The sequence below is a fragment of the Puntigrus tetrazona genome, chromosome 3, assembly GCF_018831695.1.
Source record: "Puntigrus tetrazona isolate hp1 chromosome 3, ASM1883169v1, whole genome shotgun sequence".
Taxonomy (NCBI): domain Eukaryota; kingdom Metazoa; phylum Chordata; class Actinopteri; order Cypriniformes; family Cyprinidae; genus Puntigrus; species Puntigrus tetrazona.
Genome location: NC_056701.1, coordinates 27,878,753 through 27,900,083, shown reverse-complemented (window position 1 = coordinate 27,900,083; position 21,331 = coordinate 27,878,753). Strand labels below are relative to the sequence as shown.

Below are 21,331 nucleotides of genomic sequence, written 5' to 3'. Positions count from 1 at the left end.
TCACTCTAACAGGGTGAACTGTAAGACAGGTAGCATCTCTTGTGCCTCCATGGATCCCAGTGCCATTAAAATGACATGATCTAAATGAGTGAATTTCATCCTGCAGAGACTCGAGAGATCGTCAGTATCTATAATTAGAAAAACAAGCACAGTGGGATATCTTAGCTAATTAGTTTAAGCGTGCAACAAATGTCGACTAACCTCTTTCAGCAATGTGGAGCAAGTTTAAATTTGCTTGAGGGAAACTTTAAACCTCTATGAGTCATTGCCACAAAGGCAGTTATCGCTCTATTGGACTGTAAATCCATATATTATGCTTTAAAGGGGCTTGAGTGCAAACACTAGACGGTCATAGCCTGTGGGACAATCTATTTAGCATTACAAAAGCCACAGGAGAGCAGGTGTACAATGGTAAAAAAAAATCTAGCACAGTAATACTGTAAGGTTTAGATTCTGTATTTACACATTCTTGGCCCAATAATAGAATAGTTTCAAATTCTCAGCATTTTCTAATAATCACAGGTCATTAGAAGTAAATCCATACAATTTTAAATTATTCAGGGTGTCCATCAGTAATACTGAAACCACTGTTTGCCCTAAGAAAAATATACTTCAATCTAAAGCAGAAAACCAATACTTAATTTCTACTGTGTATTGGGAATATAAGGGTTGCCATGACAGAATTGTTTGAATAAACCTGTTTACCTTTGGTTCACTGTCAGACTCTCTGAAAACTATCAATCACGACACCCCTGCCCTACTTCTGACCCTGCACTCTTAAAAGTTAAAGGCTTTTCTTAAAGGATTATGTTTAGATGTAAGGTTGTGAACTTGGAAAAAACAGGATGTTTCAAAGCAAAAACAAAAAAACTGGGTCCATACACTGAAAATTGCTGGTTTAATGTAGTTTTAGAGCAAATTACTTTTAAATATATTTTCTGTGTTCAGCAGAGAAACTAAATGATGGCAGGGTAAGTGATTATAAATGATAACAGAACATATTTGGGGTGAGCTATCCCTTTAAAAGATGAAATGCAAAGCCTTCCTAGTCTCTTGGAAGCACCAGAACCATAGCACTTTCTAATTCTTTGGAACAGCCTGCAAAACTGTAAATTTCTGGTACAAGGTAGCCTGGCATTCTACTGTAATTCACCAGGCCACAAGTACCACATGAATTTCTATATACCCAATGGTGGGTGTGGGTGTTTAGTGAGTTTTGGTTTAGTGGTTTCAAACAATTGAGTGGTTTTAAAGGTAAACCTATGTCAACAACCTAACTGTAAGCCCTTTACAGAGTTCTTCCAGCTTCAACCTGTTAACCGTTTTAGGGATTTACATATTTTTTTATAAAAAAAATAACAGGCAGTGCCGAAATAAATGTCCAATGCAACAATCTCTAACAGAACAGTTGCTACAGAGATATGCAAACAGTATGTGACTGCAGTAGTGTGCATAGAGCTGGGTTTAAAATTTATCTATAATGGCTTATGTTTCCTCTTAGCCTTTTTGCTGTTATCAGGACGTACAAGTGTGTGCGGTTTTATGTTTTCATAAATTGCTTCCAGGATATCAGGGCGTACTGATGGACAGCAATGTGACATTCTTTGCATCCCTCAGCAAAATCACTGAGAGTTCGGTTTATCTACAGTGTGCGAACTAATGCTAACACAACATAGAGACAGCCGAGATGGGCAAATATTTCAGTATACTTCACATCACTGATCCAGTCTCAGCAGATTTTTGATAGGATGATACCCATGCAACTGACAGCCTGTTGTTCTATATGCAACAATATTTTGTGAATTAAATGCAGTAAAAGGGTTTATGTGCAATTAAGCTAGTAATTTCATTTTCTTGTTATAAATCTGACAAAAATCATTTTGGTTTGGCAGAATAATAGTTTTAATCTTTCATTGTGAAGCCGAATGAAGCTGCAAAACAGATTAGAAGGTTACAGTAATGGTGATTAATAATTCAATAAAAACACAAATACCAGAGGGAGATGGGAATAAAATCAGAACACAAATCCAATTCACTAAAAATGACATTCTAGGAAATGCAAAGCAAACGTTTAGAGAAACGAAATGAGGCAAACCATATTAACAAGGAGACACTTCACCCGCAATGCAAAGAGAAACAGATGGAGCTGAGCCCTCATCAGTTCAACTGTTTAAATCACAGCTGATACACACAAACAAACGCATGCCTCATTGTGCATACTCACATCAATCATATCCGAAACATCATGGATGTAATATTTTTGCCTAGCGGCGTTGGTGGCTGCCAGGTTCAATAAATAGTCATTGCGGGCTTTTGTGCATTTCAGTTTGTTCTCAGAGTACTTGGCTTGCCTCTGGAAAGGGAAACAAAATGAAGAAGAAATCAGTTTATATAATAAATAGCTGTTTACATTATCTGAAGTTTAAAAAGCCACAATATATGTAAAAGACATTAAATGTGCTTTTAGCTGAACAATTCATGGTAGAAGAAAAACAATGCACACCATCAGACCAGTTTATAGCCTACAGAAAATGTAAAAAAATTACATAAAACAATTTAAAACAGAACGTATTAATTTCCTCAGTACCAATGTGACAACTTATGCAAAGAGATAACAGAACATATATTTTAGAGTGTATAGAGATAATAATTTACACTACAGTTAAACTAAACCTCATAAAACAATTAAAGTGTACCATATAGTTAAAAACTGTGAACTTTTAGGTTTATGTAAATTTGAACAACACAAATGATAATTAAAAAAATTTAATTTGAAAAGCATGAACAATAATATTTATCATATAAGAGTTTTCAGTGAATTGAAACAAGACTCAGAGACTGAGTGTCATCTGCTTGTGAGCTCCAGCTGGGTCCTGCTGAATTTTTCATCAAAAAGCTTGAGCACTCAAAGCAGACAGCTGCTCTAGTATCATTAATAACAGCTGACTGCTACATAATTGTATTGTCAAAACAAAATCCTTAAATGAAGAACAAACACCAGTGATTAGTACATGTAAGTTAAAACGCTAGAATATACTGATCACATGAGTTTAGATTCCATGTCGATTAAACAAACACTGATATGAAAAGCAACTATGGTGGGAACAACACATGAGCTGACCATTAGTAAACCTTAAGCATGTTTGCAACTAAATAGTATCAGTTCCTTGTGACTTCCATTGTATTTTTGGAAACCAATGGAAATGGGATCTGAAACTGGTTAGCTATCAACATTATTCAAAATATATTCTATTGTGGTTTACAGAAAAAGTCATTCAGATTTCTAATTGGCATTATGAAAAGTATTTTCATTTTTAGGTCGGCAAATCACAGTAGACCTTTTTCAAATGTAAACAGAATCAGCATATAAATATGCACATAGAAATTATGGAGTGTATTTTTGTCACCCTTATTAATTTTATAATATTCACATTTAATCTAAAATTAGGTCTGCACGAGTCTGACAAATTGATAATTGTAATTTATTCCAATTTCTGTAGAAAATGAATCAATTGGAAGTGCAATTCAAAATGTATTTTCACATTTCACAAACTACTTATTAGTAACTGATAGTCCATTAAGGCCATTGAGGCTTGCAGGTGTGCTGGGATCACGTCGAAGTCTGCTCGCCTGCAGAATCAGGTCAGGCTGCAGAGAGAAACACAGAGCATCCATGGCTACCATGGTTATAAATAGTGTGAGGCTGAGTGGCTTTCATGCCAACATCTCTACGCATTGCAGCCTGAAAGGGGAGGAAGGGTGGGAGAGAGAGTGAGAACAGCACAGAGAGAGAGAGAGACACAAAGAGCAAAAGTGAGAGAGCGTACAAGCTGGCTAGTAAAGGAAACAGAATTCATTCACATGAAAACTGCCTTGTGCGAAAAACACAGTACTCCCAAATATAATTTTTTTTTATGGTCCAATAGTCACTATGAGTTAGCTTCCTGTAAGTTCACAGAACCAGCTATGAATTTGCATGAATTAGATGATTTACAGTTGAAGTCACTGACCTGAAATGTTGAATCTGGTTTGTGTGAGTAGTCAGCCATTCAGTCTCAGGCTGTCTACAGTCTCACTGACCTCATTGTCCATTCTTAGATAAAGCTCAGCCCACATTCATTTTTATAAACCCATCCATCAGATTCATTCAAACCTAAGTTCCTGCACTGCTTTTAAGAGCCGATGAGAAGGTAACTAGAAAAGGAAGGTACTAGGTTGTTGATTTAGAATAAGTATATTTGGGTATATTTTATTTTCCTAATAAAAATTGGGTTTAAGATTTAATTATATAATAATAATTATTATATATTACATACAGCTTATAATTATTATTAAATATGAAACGGAAATAATATTGTAACATTTCACAGCAACAACATGAGTATTTAAGGAAAATAATACAATTATTATTGTTGTATAATTTTCTTTATAACTAAATAAACTAAATATTAAACTAAATATTACCATGGAAATATTTAATTTCAAATAGGAGTATTAAAATCTAATAATAATAATAAAGAAGAAGAAGAAGAAGAAAAGAAGAAGAAACACAACACTATTGTAATATATATTTCACTGCAGAAAATAATAAATTGTATAAGAAAAAATTAATTTTAGAATTTTAGTACAATAGTGGTTACATTAAGCTTTTATTTCAAAAGAAAAATTCTGGAATTCTCGTAAAGGTTCTAATTAAAATAAATAAAATAAAATAAAAACAAAAATGTATATAAGACTATTTATAAGTACTTCCCATTACAAGTTTGGGAATGGCCACTGTGATTTTGCCAATTAAGACATGTTCTTGGATCAAAATCTATCACCTACTCTTAAACATAACCCTACTCAGAATTTATTCCTAACAGCAGAAGGAAATTATGTTTGAATAACATAAGAAGCACCTAACTCTTGTTGTATGGCACAAATTGATATTTCCTGTAAACATATCTCTCTATTCTGTTTGGCTGATAAGAATGTTGGTCCAGGATCAACATGGATGTTAATCCAGGAACATGTTACATTTGAAAAGAGAAAAATCATGTTCATCGTTTAGAGAATATGGTCAGTATATATCGCATTTATGAATACATAAGCAACACAAACTTAGAGCACGCTTAGAGGTGAGTTTGTATTGATCAGCATTTACTGTTAATGAAACCCTAGGTTGCATTCTGAAGTGTTTTGGTTTGATTCTCACAAAGAGGCATCACCAATGTTCACTTAACCAAGAACAAGGGCAATTGTCGAACAAGAGTACTGAAAATAGCTTTAGACAAAAAAAGACACTGGTCATGATGATGCAATATTGGCTTTCACTTCCTTCCACAGTGGCTTTTCAGATGAAGTCAAGGAGCGACAAAGGGCTAGCTTTATCCTTCATTGTGCATAGATAATATACACCACTTGAAATAGAATAATCTTCCTCTTAAAGGGTCAGAATCCTGCTTGAGAATGTTGGGAGAAGGAATGAATGCGATTCTAGGCTGCAACAGCTCTTTGGTTTAATAAAAGCAAGGTGGCATTAGGAATCACTCTGCCGAGCATTATGAGCCTAGCCACTAGCACACATAATCTCACCTTCTCCTTCATCTTCTCAATCTTCCTGACCGAGCTGCGCGCTGGGGTCTGTCCTCGTGGTGGCGCAGGAGGTTGACATTATTGAGGTCTCAGACTTGCTAAACTGCTTCTCTTCTTGTTTCTCAGCCTCCTTCAGTTTGCTTTCTGCACTGATGCTCTCCGTGTGGTACATGTGATACGTCTTCATCACCTGTAGGATGATATAAAACACTATGAAACCTAGTCTAACAGCGTCACACCAGGCAGGCTGTAATAAAATCTCTGCCACGTGGATTTTTGTCCTAACTAGCTGTGAAAACATGCTAATATTTTGCAGGTAGTTAACATTTCTCCTGTGTTTTACTTGGTAGCCCCACCCACTCCAAAATCTTACAGCCAAATTTAATTTACATTTGTACATAATTACACCAATGGATATTAGCATAAATGACATAAAAAACTCTTCTATCTTCTTTTAGATCTTAGAGGAGTATATTTACTTTTGTTTTTGGTTATTTTATGGTTACACTTATTAGCCGGCATATTAGCTATTAGCCTATTAGCCTTATTCTACTTGACCTTTTTCTACATCCCAAATCCTACACATTACCTAAACTTAACAAGTACCTTACTAACTATTAATAAGCAGCATATTAAGAATTTTTTCATAGTTAATAGTTAGCAAGTGTTACCTATTTATAAAGTGTTACCTAACTCTGCATATTAAACCGGATAGAATATAGTATCAAGCATTGAAAAAACGCATACACTTCCAGTTTATGTGGGATAAAATCGAAATTATCCCAGAATGCTTCCAATTTTCATAAAAGTAAATGAGAATACGCACTGCCTAAACAACCCAAGGCTTTAAATGAAAAACAACATAATGAAGCATTTCATAAATGTTATTCTCACATTTACTCAAAATGAAGATATCCATCCGCATAACTCAATCCTGACACTTTCTTGAAATGATCTCCAAACTAGTTTAATTCCAGAGAAGCTGCGCAGGTCTCAGTTGAGAAGGATCAGTTGTATTCCCGTCAGCTCTACAGAGCAGATCACCTCATGAATATGCATAGGAGTATGGACTTGGCAGCACAAGTACCATAATCCTGCCTCTCTCCACCGAGTCCAAGCCTTCCATTCAAGCCAGGGATGACAGAGGCTGAAGGAGGGGGCGATCTAAGGACAATGAGATTCTGAAGGAAGCGTGTATGAAACACAAAGCTGATTCAAACTAAACCGCACATTTGCTGACTCCGACGGCGGGGCTCTCTGTATGACTGAGGTGTTTGCAAACTGTTTCACCTCATGTCTGATTGGTGTGACCCAGTCTGGTATTCAACCCCATTATCCTCTCTGCTCAAACAATAGAGCAGAGCAAGTGAAAGAGGAGGGGGTTCTTTGCACCACTGCCCCGCTTTATTCCGCTCCTTATAGCCGGCAGATGCCTGTCTGATGGTGTTTTCAATAAAGGCTTATTAAATCACCCAGCCTGCAGGCGTCCACTGACTGCTCATCTGCACCGACCCTGACATTAATGTACATACACTCAGCTATTTCACTCTAACTTTACACCCACAGATCATCTGATCATTCAAGAGGAGGTCATCAAGTGCGTCCGCACGATGGCACTGTGCATGCTTTTAGTGCTGCTTCCTGTGATTTAATGTCTCTGTGCTACTACAATGTGAAATTAAATGGCAAAAATAATTGTCTGTGTCCAGGTTGTTATTATTTGGACAAAGAGCTAGTCCTGTCTCAAATGAACAGCTTTGAAAGTCAAAGCCACTGTGTTTACACTTTTTGTGGATGTTAACCTAAAACGGCTTACTTAAAGGACATGTTTATCTATAATTTCTGACATTATTTATAATATTTTGACACCCTGATGTAACTCACAAGCTATAAAATGTTCTTTCTTTCAAAATTGTACTGAAAATGTACTGAACTGACTAAAACAACTATAACGATGTCCAACTATATGTATTTGCATTACTCAAAAAATGCAATTTCAGACCATCAAAATTAACTGGATGAAAATCAATCATAAAATCAAAGTCAAGAGCAGATATTTACAATATTTTTACCTACAATCTTATGGATGTACATAAACTTGGATTGAAGAAAATACTTCACAAAAGTTACCTTTTAACATATGCCATACGCTACTTTTCAAAGTTTTAAGGCCCTAACATTCTTTTTAAATGAATCTATTTTCTTATGCTCACCAAGGCTGCATTTATTAAGGCAAAATATTGTGAAGCATTACAATTTAAAACAACTGCTTACTTTTTTGGTATATTTTAAATTTGCAATTTATACATGTGATGGCGAACCATTTCAGCCATTTCTCCAGGCTTTAATATCATATGATCCTTTGGAAATCACTCTACTATGCTGATTTGGTGCACAAGGAACATTTATTTTAATTATCAATGTTGAAAACCCATTTGCAGCTTAATATTTTTGTGGGAAAAATTATATAAACAGAATATAAACAGTATATTTATACACATTTATGTAAAAATGAATACCCTTATGAAAAAGATCAACTGTACCATAAAATGAGGACTATTTCAGTCACAAATACTTCAAAATATTGACAGGTGAAAACATGTTAAATTCAATACACCTACACTATCAGCCTTGTTCTTCGAACTAGTATAACATGTTCCAGTCATTAAACGCTAGACAGGATCCAGGCCCAGTGTCCCTAGTATTCCCTGATGGAAAAAGCTGTTTCCTAAAGCTCATTAGGAAGAGGATGCAAAGGATGTTTCTCAGAGAAGTGCAAGCTGTGTCTGGCTCCAGAACAAATCACCAGCTCTTTTAGCAGGGTCTAGTACACATACACAGATGTGTGAAATGTCTTCAAGCTAACCGATTCTTAGATGGTGTACTCACATGCGGTTGAGTAAATGATGCAGCCATTACAAGGTTGATGGTTTGATGCATGCTCCATATGCGCCATTTATGTCAAATATTATAATGTGCTTGTCTAAAATATTACATACAAACCTTGTCCACATCAGTATATACGTAACATAACAAAATAATATAGCTTAGAACTGATCCATCAGAATTTAATTGAATTTCTTTGAATTTTCAATAACACATAACATGCTAAACTCAGTAAGACTGGAACACTCAAAAGTTACACTTATTCTTATCTGCAAGCACATTGAAATTATGATTAAAAAATACTGCGCTGGTGTATAAATGTGGCAGGATCTATGTACTCCAGTGAGGGAGAAAATGTAGGTTAGCAGTCAGCTCCTCCCAAAGCTGTCACCCATCAGCTCATGCCCCTCAAAAAGAACACAGCAAAGGAACATGTTTACAAGCAGGTTTGATGGACATGGCTGGCAAACCTCCAGCATCAAAATTGTATTTACAGGCATGTTGAGGTGAGGTGACCTCAGGTGAAAAAGCAATGCTTAGCCAAGATTGACATTAGATACAGTACTGGGACATCTTTAAACGTGTACTTCTGGTATACTTCTTCATGTTGTTAATATTAAAAATACTGAAATAAAATGTAAAAAATAATAATACTCATACTAATCATTTTAATAGGACTGCAAATTCTGTACAGCTGTGTAGCTTGCAAAAATAACTGTATGTGTAAAATCAGTATAATTACCACATGTAAACCCATGGATATATATATATATATATATATATATATATATATATATATATATATATATATATATATATATAGCCTATAAAAAGCACTACAGTTACAACATGTTTCAAAACAAGTAAATTCTCACCATTCTTAGGTTAAAATCTGACAAAACATTTATTCTCACATCTAGCATCACTGCCTTGAGGTTTTGTGGCCTGGGTTTGTCTGAGAGTAGTGCAGGATAGTTTTTTTTCCCCCTCTGCTAAGCCGCATTAGCTCAGTATTTGAGCATTAGCCAGAAACCTTAAACTAACTTGCAATGATTTATATACAACTTCCACCTCCACAGAAACTGCCCGGAGCACGTCTGCATGCTTCTGAACTGTGGTACACACCCTAACTTCTATTATTTCAACTTCTGGAACACTGAAGACATTTTTGAGACATTCCAGCTAAACTATTTACCTGTCAATCTGCCAAAACAGACTCTCTTTTGTGAGACCATGCGATAGACGAGAACTGGCAAAATGCACAGTACAGACTCATTCATCATATCAGACTGATGTCTTAAGACACTGAAGAGTCAGAGGACCATGAGAATGGATGACAATTTTGTTAAGAACTTAAAAGAATAGAAACAAAGAGAAGAACTTTAATTTCTTTAAACAATATATAAAGGTTTTTCTTGTTCACCATACCATATCAGAGGACAGAGCTGCAAACTGACAGAATAAAAGAAACAGAATCCTTGATTTTAAAGGCTTGCAATCCCAGCTTGTCTTTTTTAAAAGTTGAATTACATAAAATTAAGTACCATTTTTTATGCATAGAAGCATGCGTAACAGAGCTTCAAGTGCAGTCATGCAAGGGCACTACACTATAGAGTAATTTCCTTAAAGCTGAAGAATTTATAATGAGCCAATATGCCATCATACAAGGATTACTGTTCTCAAATACAATACACAGTCAATATTTTGATGTACTTTAGCTCTCATTCGTTACAAGCTTGTTCACTGCCAAAAGCTGCTGAGCTTTCACCTTCTGCAAACTGTGTGCAAAATTCACCGTACTTTCTATAACAAAAACAACAGCGAACACTACTTTAACATAAATGGAGCTTTTGCCTTTGAATATGATTAACGGATTATATCGAAGTCGCACACAGAAGACAAGATACTACAAGTGAATAGGGTACAATTGCAGCTACCAGATATCACCATACTTTCTCTAGCTGATTAATCACAGTACAATTAAAACAACTTTTGGTATTGTAATTTTTCAGAAATGTTATATTTATATACACAAATGAGGCATGGTATGATTAGACATGCACTCATCTGCGCACATTTCTAGAACAGAAATCTAAACATTAGATTATTGTTTTGTTGACATTAAGGAGTTAAAGGTTTTACAGAATGAAATTAGATATATCTTCTTATCACTCCATAAATCAGAACATACTGTCAACAGCTTAAAAAATCAGGAACAAAATGCTATATGAATCAGGCGAATCATATATAAACAAACCCTATGATATTTGGGTGTATCTACTGAAACGGAGATTTCACTTACTTAAAGAAAACAATAGATTGAATTGATATAAATTGATATATATGAAGTACATATCTAAATAGACAATACAAACCTAAATGTTTATTTTGAATGTTTTCTTTCCACTAGTCTGAAAGATGACAGCTATGTTATGGAAGCAAAACAGCACAAAACTGACCAGTGCATTAAACAAGGTTTTGCCTGTAGCGCCTTGCTTTAATACCCAAGAAAGAAAATCAAGAAGCATTGATCATCCTAATTCACAAACACATTGCAAAACCAATGCTGAAATTTCACACTGCACATTGGGACTGCCATGAAGCTTTACATTCATATTTCTTACTCTACATTCAGAGCACATAACTCAAACCACAGGAAAGGGGCAGAGGGATCAATACTTAAGGCTTCTAGTGCAGGCTCTCTTTCATTTTTATTATCAAGCTGTATATCAAGAACAGTTGGTCAGAAGCAAGGCACTATGCCACTATCAAACAAACATTATATAGAGGTTTGCAAAGTAAAATTTGTAATATGGATAACACAGTTTAACACAATCCTCAGTCTACTTAATAATTATATAGGTTGAAAACCTACAACCTAAAAAAAAAAAAATAAAGAACAAACACTGAACTTGCACAGTGAAAAAAAAAAATCTGTAAAATTTATAGTGAAAAACTGGCAGCTGTAGTGACTGGAATTCCACCGTGAGAAAAAGGATAACAACATTTTTTACAAATGGTTTTACAGTGTTAAGTTAAACTAAATTAAATACCATAATTTAATTTACTGACAAAATGTTAATATACCAACCTATTAAAGTAACAACATCTATTTTGTACCTTTGAAATACACTGAAATCCCCAACTGCAGGTGGTGATGGGAAAGTCACACTACGAACCAAACCTATCACAAGCAGCTTTTAAATAGCATCATATATAGAAGGTGCCCAGTGTCCTTCACACAAACACTAAACACCATCATGGTGAGACTCATTAAACAGAAATGTGCAATAAACATTAATTTAACAATATTAGATAACATACAACCATGATAAACATAACTGAAAAAAAAAACTAAGAAACATTGTGAGTTTAAGCAAAGAACATAATATAAACAAAATTTGAAATGCAATGCAGAGAATTCTGGGAAGGTCATTCTATGGTTTTCCCTGTACAGTAAATTTACAGGAATTTACTGCTAACCATTTAACAGGTTTTTACTCTAGCGTTTTAAAAAAATCTCATTTTTAAGAGTCATTTTTATATATATATATATATATATATATATATATATATATATATATATATATATATATATATATATATATATATATATATATAATCCAAACGCATAAAACTGAACACAGCATATATTCTATCCTCTAATAATACTGTATAATACAAACACCCACATTTCTGTGTCTACTTAGCAGAGAAATGACATACTAAACATCTTGTGACCACAATGATGCAGAATGTAATAATTTAGCTCTTTCTGCAAGGATTCGGTATCATAACAGGGTTTATTTGAGGAAAAAAGAGAATAGAGGAAAGAGGAAGTGTGGCAGGGAAAGGATAATGATCCTCTCCCATGTCTTCTCCAGCGATACATTACACTCCCTGTCAGTGACCTTGAAACACATCGGCATCGGATCCCAAACCGCGTATGTGTGCGTTTCAACAATTTAAAGGAAGGAACAGTGTCTTCCTGATTCATAAGCCTCATATCTGCGCTCACAGGGATTTATGAACGGCTTAGGACTGTGTTTTATAGTTTCAGATCTTTATGTTAGGTTTTGACACTTCAATTTACAGCCATAGTCAAGAGATGACACAACAGGAGAATGATCATATACTGTAGCTAATTTTATACGCAGAGATACGGGTGAGATATTTTACTATGCCACCTGCATAAAGATGCAAAGATGACATCTGGAATAGGTCGAGGAACGGAGAAGAACCTCCTTCCGATGTCCTGTCATGGGTGACAACATTAATCTCATCCTGCTCCTCTGCAGCGGTAGCTTGGATTTCATCCAGGGAGAAAAGCTGAGAGGCCCAAAGAAAGTGCATGCATCTTGTACGAGAAACTACAGCAATGGAATCAAAGGCTCCTAATTATATTAAAATGCAATGTGGAAGTGATTTAAAATGTGACTACTATTAAGCGAAAAAACAGACAACTTCACAGGCCTCTCTATCAATCTACTATTTTCCCATCACTAGCACTATTGCGGATAGTACCACTTTTATTATTCTTTCAAAAAAATCCCTTGAATCAGTTTCCCATCCTTTAATAGAAAACTATGTGAAGCAACAGTTTCTTTCTTCTCCAAGCTGTCGTGCAGCCAAACTGTTTTTGTTCTTGGCCAGAGAGTCAGCGTTTCCATGGTGCATGGCAGGACACAGCGGGTGAGAGCTCCATTCAGAGGGAGAGCGAGAAAAATAGAGAAGGAAAAATAAAGAGAGAGAGATTGAGAGACATTATACTCACAGTGTACAGCTCGTTTGTCACTTTCACCAGCTCCTCGTGCATCTGAATGCCAATTTCTTTACTCTGAAACACACACACAAGTAAAAAATTGGGTCACAAACTAATCAAACTCTAATCTCTGCATTATAGATTAGAATATATGCACAGGCAACAACTAAAAAAGTGACAGTAAAACCTAATTTCTTATTTGCTAGTATTACTCATTCAGTTCCATTTATAACTTTACAACCCCATGTTTTTACCCATTTTTATAGACTAGTAATATGTGGCACAAATATAAACTCTTTTTTATAACCTGCCAAGCATCACAAACATACTTGACTGACATCCAAAATTCAGGTTTACATAGCAATTGAAAACAATATTTTATTTTACTTTTTACAGTTTTGCTTGAAAGGATAAAATACTTTCACACTACTCTAACAGTATTTCTGCAGTAGACTATGCAGTATACTGTCTGCAGTAAGAATTATTTTATGCATGGAATATTCAGATGAATTATCTACTACATAAATAAAGCCTACTGCAGCCTATATCCTGAATTTCCATTCCAAGTGAGGCAAAGAACTGAAAGTAATATAAGCTGCAATTTTTTTTTCCATTTTCATCACAATTCTGTTAACAATATTAAATGGTATACACAAAAAATTAAACATGCAAAATAATAAGCTCAAAATAACAATAATTGGATAACTGGATGTTCTATCATTATTAGGCTGGAGGCTTCATGTTTCTCATTGCTGGTGACCACACGATATTGCCACAAAATGCCAAAAAGGCTCATGTTTCAATCGATTTATCATTTGATACAATGCTTTTCAAATATCCTCTGCAGCATTCCTGCATTTTTGTAAACACCGGTTCAGACAGGGATCAGGATGATTTAGATACTCTCACTGTGACACTGAAAACTGCTAATGCGTTCCTGTGGTAAAATAATAATTTAATAATGCTATAAACAAGTTAACGGGAAAGAAGACAACTCTAGAGGAGAAAAACATTTTGTACCTCCTCCCACACAGCAGAGCTGCTCCTGCTTACATGAACACGTACACGCACCTGCTGCTGCGTGAGAGCCGAGAGAATTCACTGCTTTTAACTCTAAAGTCAGTGACACAATCTGGCAGAAATTGGAGGGCAAGAACTCCAGAAAAGCTGGAAACTGTTCACTGAAAGCACATGCTTTTTCATTAAGCACTAAAGACAGAGACCGGCCTAGATAGGCACATTCAGACAGAAGAAAAATGTCTGGTAAAACTCTCATGGCGACAGAAAATGCAAGTTGGTGCACATTAGTTAAAAAATGTAACAAAATCAGAAACATTGCCTTGGCGGCTAACTGAAACAAGTAGTAAATCTACATGAAACGAAAATAACCAACCAGAAATGTTGGAGAAAACACAAAAGCACATAACGTAATTACTAATACTGTATTAGTCTATAAATAATACTAAAATAACACCACACTCATTACTGGAATGAAACATTTTGTGATAATTTTGATCATTAGAAAATTGTCACACTTAAATAAAAAAGATGTGTGAGCTTGATCCCAGCCTGTTTGAATGAATTACACCAGTAGCCCTCCAGTGCCCTTTTATGTTCATAAAGCATAATGGACCATAATTCCCAGCGATCAATAAATGCTACAGCATGACCATATTCAGGCCTGGGCTTGGGAATCAAAAATAATCTCTCTCTACACATGAATGTGTACATACACACTTATCCCTGCAACCAATTTACACATCTAATAATTCTTGCTAATGGGAAAAGCATCTCACAATATTTCATGCATATGTATTGATTTTGATTTTAGGAAACATATAGACTCAGTACAGCACAACATTTAATGAAAGAGATGAAATGCCTGGTTGAAAAATAAATTATTAAAGTTAATCATATTTAATCATACATAGAATAATAACTACATAACTCAGCAGCTACATAACAAAAATATTGGGATAGAATAGCTTGGATTTTTTATTTAATTATTTAATTTATTTTTATTATAAATATTTATATTTAGGGACGTGCGTAGTTACTGTAAAATTATTAATAGCAAAATATTGTTTAAATAAAAATTAAAAATAAATGTTTTTGTTTACATATTACTGTATATGTTTATTATGTATATATAAATACAAACGCATGTATATGTTTATGAAAAAATACGTTAGGTTTATATGTTAAATATATTGCAATAATATAAAATATAAGAATGTAAATTCATGTAAATATTAAAAAATATATGATGTGTGTGTGTTAATATATACATAAATATCCACAGTAAACATACATATATACATGCTTTTATTTTGAATGCAATTAATCTCGATTAATAATTTTAATTATTATATGTCATATTATATATATAAATATTTCAATAAACTATTGCATGTTATTGCAGATAATTTCCAACAATTTTTTTCATTTTTAGTCAATTAAAACTAAAACTAAAATTAAGGATTTGCTACAAGTGACTTTATTAGTGTTTTTAAAGGTTCATTATAAGTTGGATTGTTAATAAATATTATTTTTTAAACATATACATAAAATAAAAAATAAAAACACAAATCAAATAAAATGTGTATCAATATAAGAATAAATAAATGCCCTGTTGAGTGAAAAAAAACATTAAGTTATTACCATGGGAAAATTGCATAACAGGACAACGTTACATCTTGTAATAATGAGGTGTTTCTTTTTTCTTTATCTTCTCACAGACCTATTGCAAATTCATGCTTTTGCTGAGCCAAAACAGGCTTTATTAAATGGCCCATGGGGATTGAGAACCAGTATTACTGCATACATCACATTCACAGCGGAGAATATATGGCAGCAGCTCTCAGTGGAAACCTCTGATGCAATATTATGAAAGAGCCAAAGCCACTAACACACTGCAGTCTCTTGCCGCTGGTAACACTAGTGTAAGACCGTTTAAAATGCTGTCAAGCTACAGTACATGTTTCCCAGCTGTCTTTGCTGCTCATTCATCCTCATCTGACCCACCAGCGAAGCATTCCGCTGACCTCAGGTGTGTGTTTCTCATTTCTCTGTGTCCTGGAATCCTCTGACGTGGACAAAACTGCTGTAAGTGTTTACTACCTGCTACTGAATGTCCTAATCACATAAATAAAGAAAAAGTTCAAATAAGAACTTAAGGATGTAAGGAAGGCTATTCATTAACATTCCAGATGGCAGACTTGTGTTGCTAGACTAGTGCTTCTCAACACCAAAAGCAATCGAAATTGTCACAGATTTAGGGAAAAAAGTCAGTTTTATGAACTATGAATTGTAAAGATGATTATAAAAATCGTTTTTAAATCGGCTCATTTTAGTGAATCAAAAACACACCAAGCGTTTATTAAGTATTGTATTATTATACATTTGTAGCATTTTGTCACGTATGAGCGGTCTGAGGCGTGCGGATCCATGTGCAGGCTTTTATTAAACAAAGGCATGGTCATAACAGGCAGGCGTCAAACAGGGCGAACAGGAATATCAGAGGCGAGGCAATAACGAAATCCAGAGACAGGCAGAAGGTCAGGTCAGGCGGCAAACGATCAGAGAATCAGAGAACAGACAGGGTCAAAACCAGAAACTATAAACCACGAACGATCTAACTATGAGACAGGCGAAACAATGCAACCTCCAGTTGAGTGGCTTGCTGCAGTATTTATAGTCCTCTGACAGGAAGTAGCAGCAGAGGAGTGATCGCAGATCACCCAGAGGTAAGTGCTCCCTCTGCTGGCTTGGTGACATAGCCCCCTCCTAGGAGCGACTCCTGGCGCTCCACAAAACAAACAAAACAAAACATAACTGGGAGCTTGGGAGGGGTTCCGGGAGGAGTCAGCAAGCTGAGACCAGGGAGGAAGAGACGGTGGGAGGAGCCAGGGAGAAGACGGGAGGAGTAAGGAGCGGAAGGCGATACCGAGCCCAGCCATGATGGTCAGTGGTGGAGCCGACGGAGGAGGAGCCATAGAGAGGAACGGTCATCAACCCCATGGAGCCGACCGGCGGCGGTGGAGCAGGTGGTCGAGGAGACTGAGGCGAAGGCGAGAGCAGAAGAGCCAGGGTGATGCAGAGGCGCTGGAGGTCCCAGGCGACACCGCAGGCTTTGGCGACTGATGCGGAGACGGGGGGAGAAGGACGCGGGCGGAGCCAGAGCGACAGAGGACTGAGGTAGAGCCGGGGGAAGGGAGGAGCCTGACAGAGCCGGAGGGACGGAGGGACGAGGCGAAGCTGGAGGAGAGGAATCCTGAGGCGACAGATGGTCGACGACCGACCAGGGCGTAGCCGGAGAGACGATGGAGCCTGGTGAAGCTGGTGGATTGACGGAGCACGGTGGAGAGGAGGGAGCTAGGAGCCTAAGGGAAGCCGACGGGTCTACAAGCCGAGCTGGAGTCCGGGGCTCGGAGGCGGGACGATGAAGCGAGGGATCCTTCACCCACGGCGGCAATGGAGACTGGCAGACCCGTGGCGAGCTCCAGGTGGAGGGCAGAGGATGAGTGCAGGGGCTGCTGGGATCCATCGTCGACGTGTGGTAAGGGTGGGAGGGTGGGTTAACTTGAGGAGCGCGAGGCGCGGGCACTGGGCGGGCGCACGAGGTGCGGGCACTGGACGGGCGCCGCGAGCGCCGGGCACTGGAGGCTTGGCACGAGGCGCGGGCACTGGAGGCTTGGCACGAGGCGCGGGCACTGGAGGCTTGGCACGGCGGCGCGGGCACTGGAGGCTTGGCACGAGGCGCGGGCACTGGAGGCTTGGCACGAGGCGCGGGCACTGGAGGCTTGGCACGCGGCGCGGGCACTGGAGGCTTGGCACGAGACGCCGGCACTGGAGGCTTGGCACGCAGCGCGGGCACTGGAGGCTTGGCACGCAGCGCGGGCACTGGAGGCTTGGCACGCAGGCGCGGGCACTGGAGGCTTGGCACGAGGCGCGGGCACTGGAGGCTTGGCACGGCGCGGGCACTGGAGGCTTGGCACGCAGGCGCGGGCACTGGAGGCTTGGCACGAGGCGCGGGCACTGGAGGCTTGGCACGCGGCGCGGGCACTGGAGGCTTGGCACGGCGGCGCCGGCACTGGAGGCTTGGCACGAGGCGCGGGCACTGGAGGCTTGGCACGAGGCGCGGGCACTGGAGGCTTTGCACGGCAGGCGGCCATGTTGGAAAGCGGCGCAGGGCAGGCGGCCATGTTGGGAAGCGGCTCTGGGCAGGCGGCGACCATCTTGGGAAGCGGCTCTGGGCAGGCGGCGACCATCTTGGGAAGCGGCTCTGGGCAGGCGGCGACCATCTTGGGAAGCGGCTCTGGGCAGGCGGCGACCATCTTGGGAAGCGGCTCTGGGCAGGCGGCGACCATCTTGGGAAGCGGCTCTGGGCAGGCGGCGACCATCTTGGGAAGCGGCTCTGGGCAGGCGGCGACCATCTTGGGAAGCGGCTCTGGGCAGGCGGCGACCATCTTGGGAAGCGGCTCTGGGCAGGCGGCGACCATCTTGGGAAGCGGCTCTGGGCAGGCGGCGACCATCTTGGGAAGCGGCTCTGGGCAGGCGGCGACCATCTTGGGAAGCGGCTCTGGGCAGGCGGCGACCATCTTGGGAAGCGGCTCTGGGCAGGCGGCGACCATCTTGGGAAGCGGCTCTGGGCAGGCGGCGACCATCTTGGGAAGCGGCTCTGGGCAGGCGGCGACCATCTTGGGAAGCGGCTCTGGGCAGGCGGCGACCATCTTGGGAAGCGGCTCTGGGCAGGCGGCAGCCATCTTGGGAAGCGGCTCTGGGCAGGCGGCAGCCATCTTGGGAAGCGGCTCTGGGCAGGCGGCGCCATCTTGGGAAGCGGCTCTGGGCAGGCGGCGGCCATCTTGGGAAGCGGCTCTGGGCAGGCGGCGGCCATCTTGGGAAGCGGCTCTGGGCAGGCGGCGGCCATCTTGGGAAGCGGCTCTGGGCAGGCGGCGGCCATCTTGGGAAGCGGCTCTGGGCAGGCGGCGGCCATCTTGGGAAGCGGCTCTGGGCAGGCGCGGCCATCTTGGGAAGCGGCTCTGGGCAGGCGGCGGCCATCTTGGGAAGCGGCTCTGGGCAGGCGGCGGCATCTTGGGAAGCGGCTCTGGGCAGGCGGCAGCCATCTTGGGAAGCGGCTCTGGGCAGGCGGCAGCCATCTTGGGAAGCGGCTCTGGGCAGGCGGCAGCCATCTTGGGAAGCGGCTCTGGGCAGGCGGCAGCCATCTTGGGAAGCGGCTCTGGGCAGGCGGCAGCCATCTTGGGAAGCGGCTCTGGGCAGGCGGCAGCCATCTTGGGAAGCGGCTCTGGGCAGGCGGCAGCCATCTTGGGAAGCGGCTCTGGGCAGGCTGCAGCCATCTTGGGAAGCGGCTCTGGGCAGGCGGCAGCCATCTTGGGAAGCGGCTCTGGGCAGGCGGCAGCCATCTTGGGAAGCGGCTCTGGGCAGGCGGCAGCCATCTTGGGAAGCGGCTCTGGGCAGGCGGCAGCCATCTTGGGAAGCGGCTCTGGGCAGGCAGCAGCCATCTTGGGAAGCGGCTCTGGGCAGGCGGCAGCCATCTTGGGAAGCGGCTCTGGGCAGGCGGCAGCCATCTTGGGAAGCGGCTCTGGGCAGGTGGCATCCATCTTGGGAAGCGGCTCTGGGAAGGCGGCCATCTTGGGAATAAATGCAGTGTCTTCTTCCTCCATAATACCCAACGTGAGAGCTGACCCCACAGTCACTAAACCAAACTCAATAAAGTGTGCCAGTGATTCACGTGGACCCTCTCGAACAAGTTGTGTTTTGAGTGGCTGATTTATTCCTCGTGAAAAAATTCAATTAGCAAACAGTCCGTAAATCAGAGAAGTAAGCCAGGTCCAGAAATTCCTGAGTATAATCCTCAAGTGATCGGGTGCCCTGCTTGAGGGTTAGCAAAGACATTGCAAGGTGCATACCTGGCCATGGTTCGGTGAAAAGCCGCTGGATCCTGGTGTGAGGTTGCATTCTGTCACGTATGAGCGGTCTGAGGCGTGCGGATCCATGTGCAGGCTTTTATTAAACAAAGGCATGGTCATAACAGGCAGGCGTCAAACAGGGCGAACAGGAATATCAGAGGCGAGGCAATAACGAAATCCAGAGACAGGCAGAAGGTCAGGTCAGGCGGCAAACGATCAGAGAATCAGAGAACAGACAGGGTCAAAACCAGAAACTATAAACCACGAACGATCTAACTATGAGACAGGCGAAAACAATGCAACCTCCAGTTGAGTGGCTTGCTGCAGTATTTATAGTCCTCTGACAGGAAGTAGCAGCAGAGGAGTGATCGCAGATCACCCAGAGGTAAGTGCTCCCTCTGCTGGCTTGGTGACACATTTTATGTAGCGCTGTCAAATGATTAATTGCAATTAATTGCATACAAAATATAAGTTTAATACACATCTGTGTATATTTATTATCTATATATAAATATACACACATACAGTATATATTTGGAAAATATTAACATTTGTTTTATAAATAAATAATATAAAACACAACAAATTTTCTGAAGTATATACATGCAAGTGTGTGTATTTATATATAAATAATAAACAGAAAACTCATGAACCTGAGTAGAAATATTGTTCTTATGTGTCAACATGTAGGCTATAGAAAAATTAACTGAAGTGAAATTATTATTTCGATGCAGTCATGTTAATGCATCATTTAAAAGACTTGCACATAAAAGTAACATTTATTAAAAATCATATTTTTGTAGTAAAGCTATTAAAGTTATTCTAATAAAGTTATTCTTGCTCTCTGTATGCACTGTATGCTGTAAGAACATTAGCTGGGATAGGATTTTTAAGCAAAAATGGATACCCTAACAGTAAAAATAAAAAAAAAACAAAATAAAAAAACTATTTCCTAATCAGATAAAAATTTGGAAGTGTATTTGGAATCAATCACCAAATGAGTTAAGATAAGCAGTCCTGTTTATAAATATGAGTCACAGCAGAATTCATGCATGCATTCATACAGAGTAAGGTATCTTAGGTGACCTTGAGTACACTCACTGCAAGCAATTAACAGTTTCCCAGGGTGCTCTGGGTGTGTTTTATTGGTTCACAGTCACCTCACTGAAGCACTCTC

General features: G+C 39.7%; 1 protein-coding gene and 1 pseudogene across 1 annotated transcript in view; both read right to left on the bottom strand.

Moving 5' to 3' along the window:
- The window catches only part of LOC122334574 (NACHT, LRR and PYD domains-containing protein 3-like), a 498,320-nt gene that overhangs the window by 172,494 nt on the left and 304,495 nt on the right, over positions 1-21,331 (bottom strand). The gene's annotated exons all lie outside the window — the stretch shown is intronic.
- LOC122341688 overlaps positions 1-21,331 on the bottom strand; it is a 59,236-nt pseudogene that overhangs the window by 24,992 nt on the left and 12,913 nt on the right.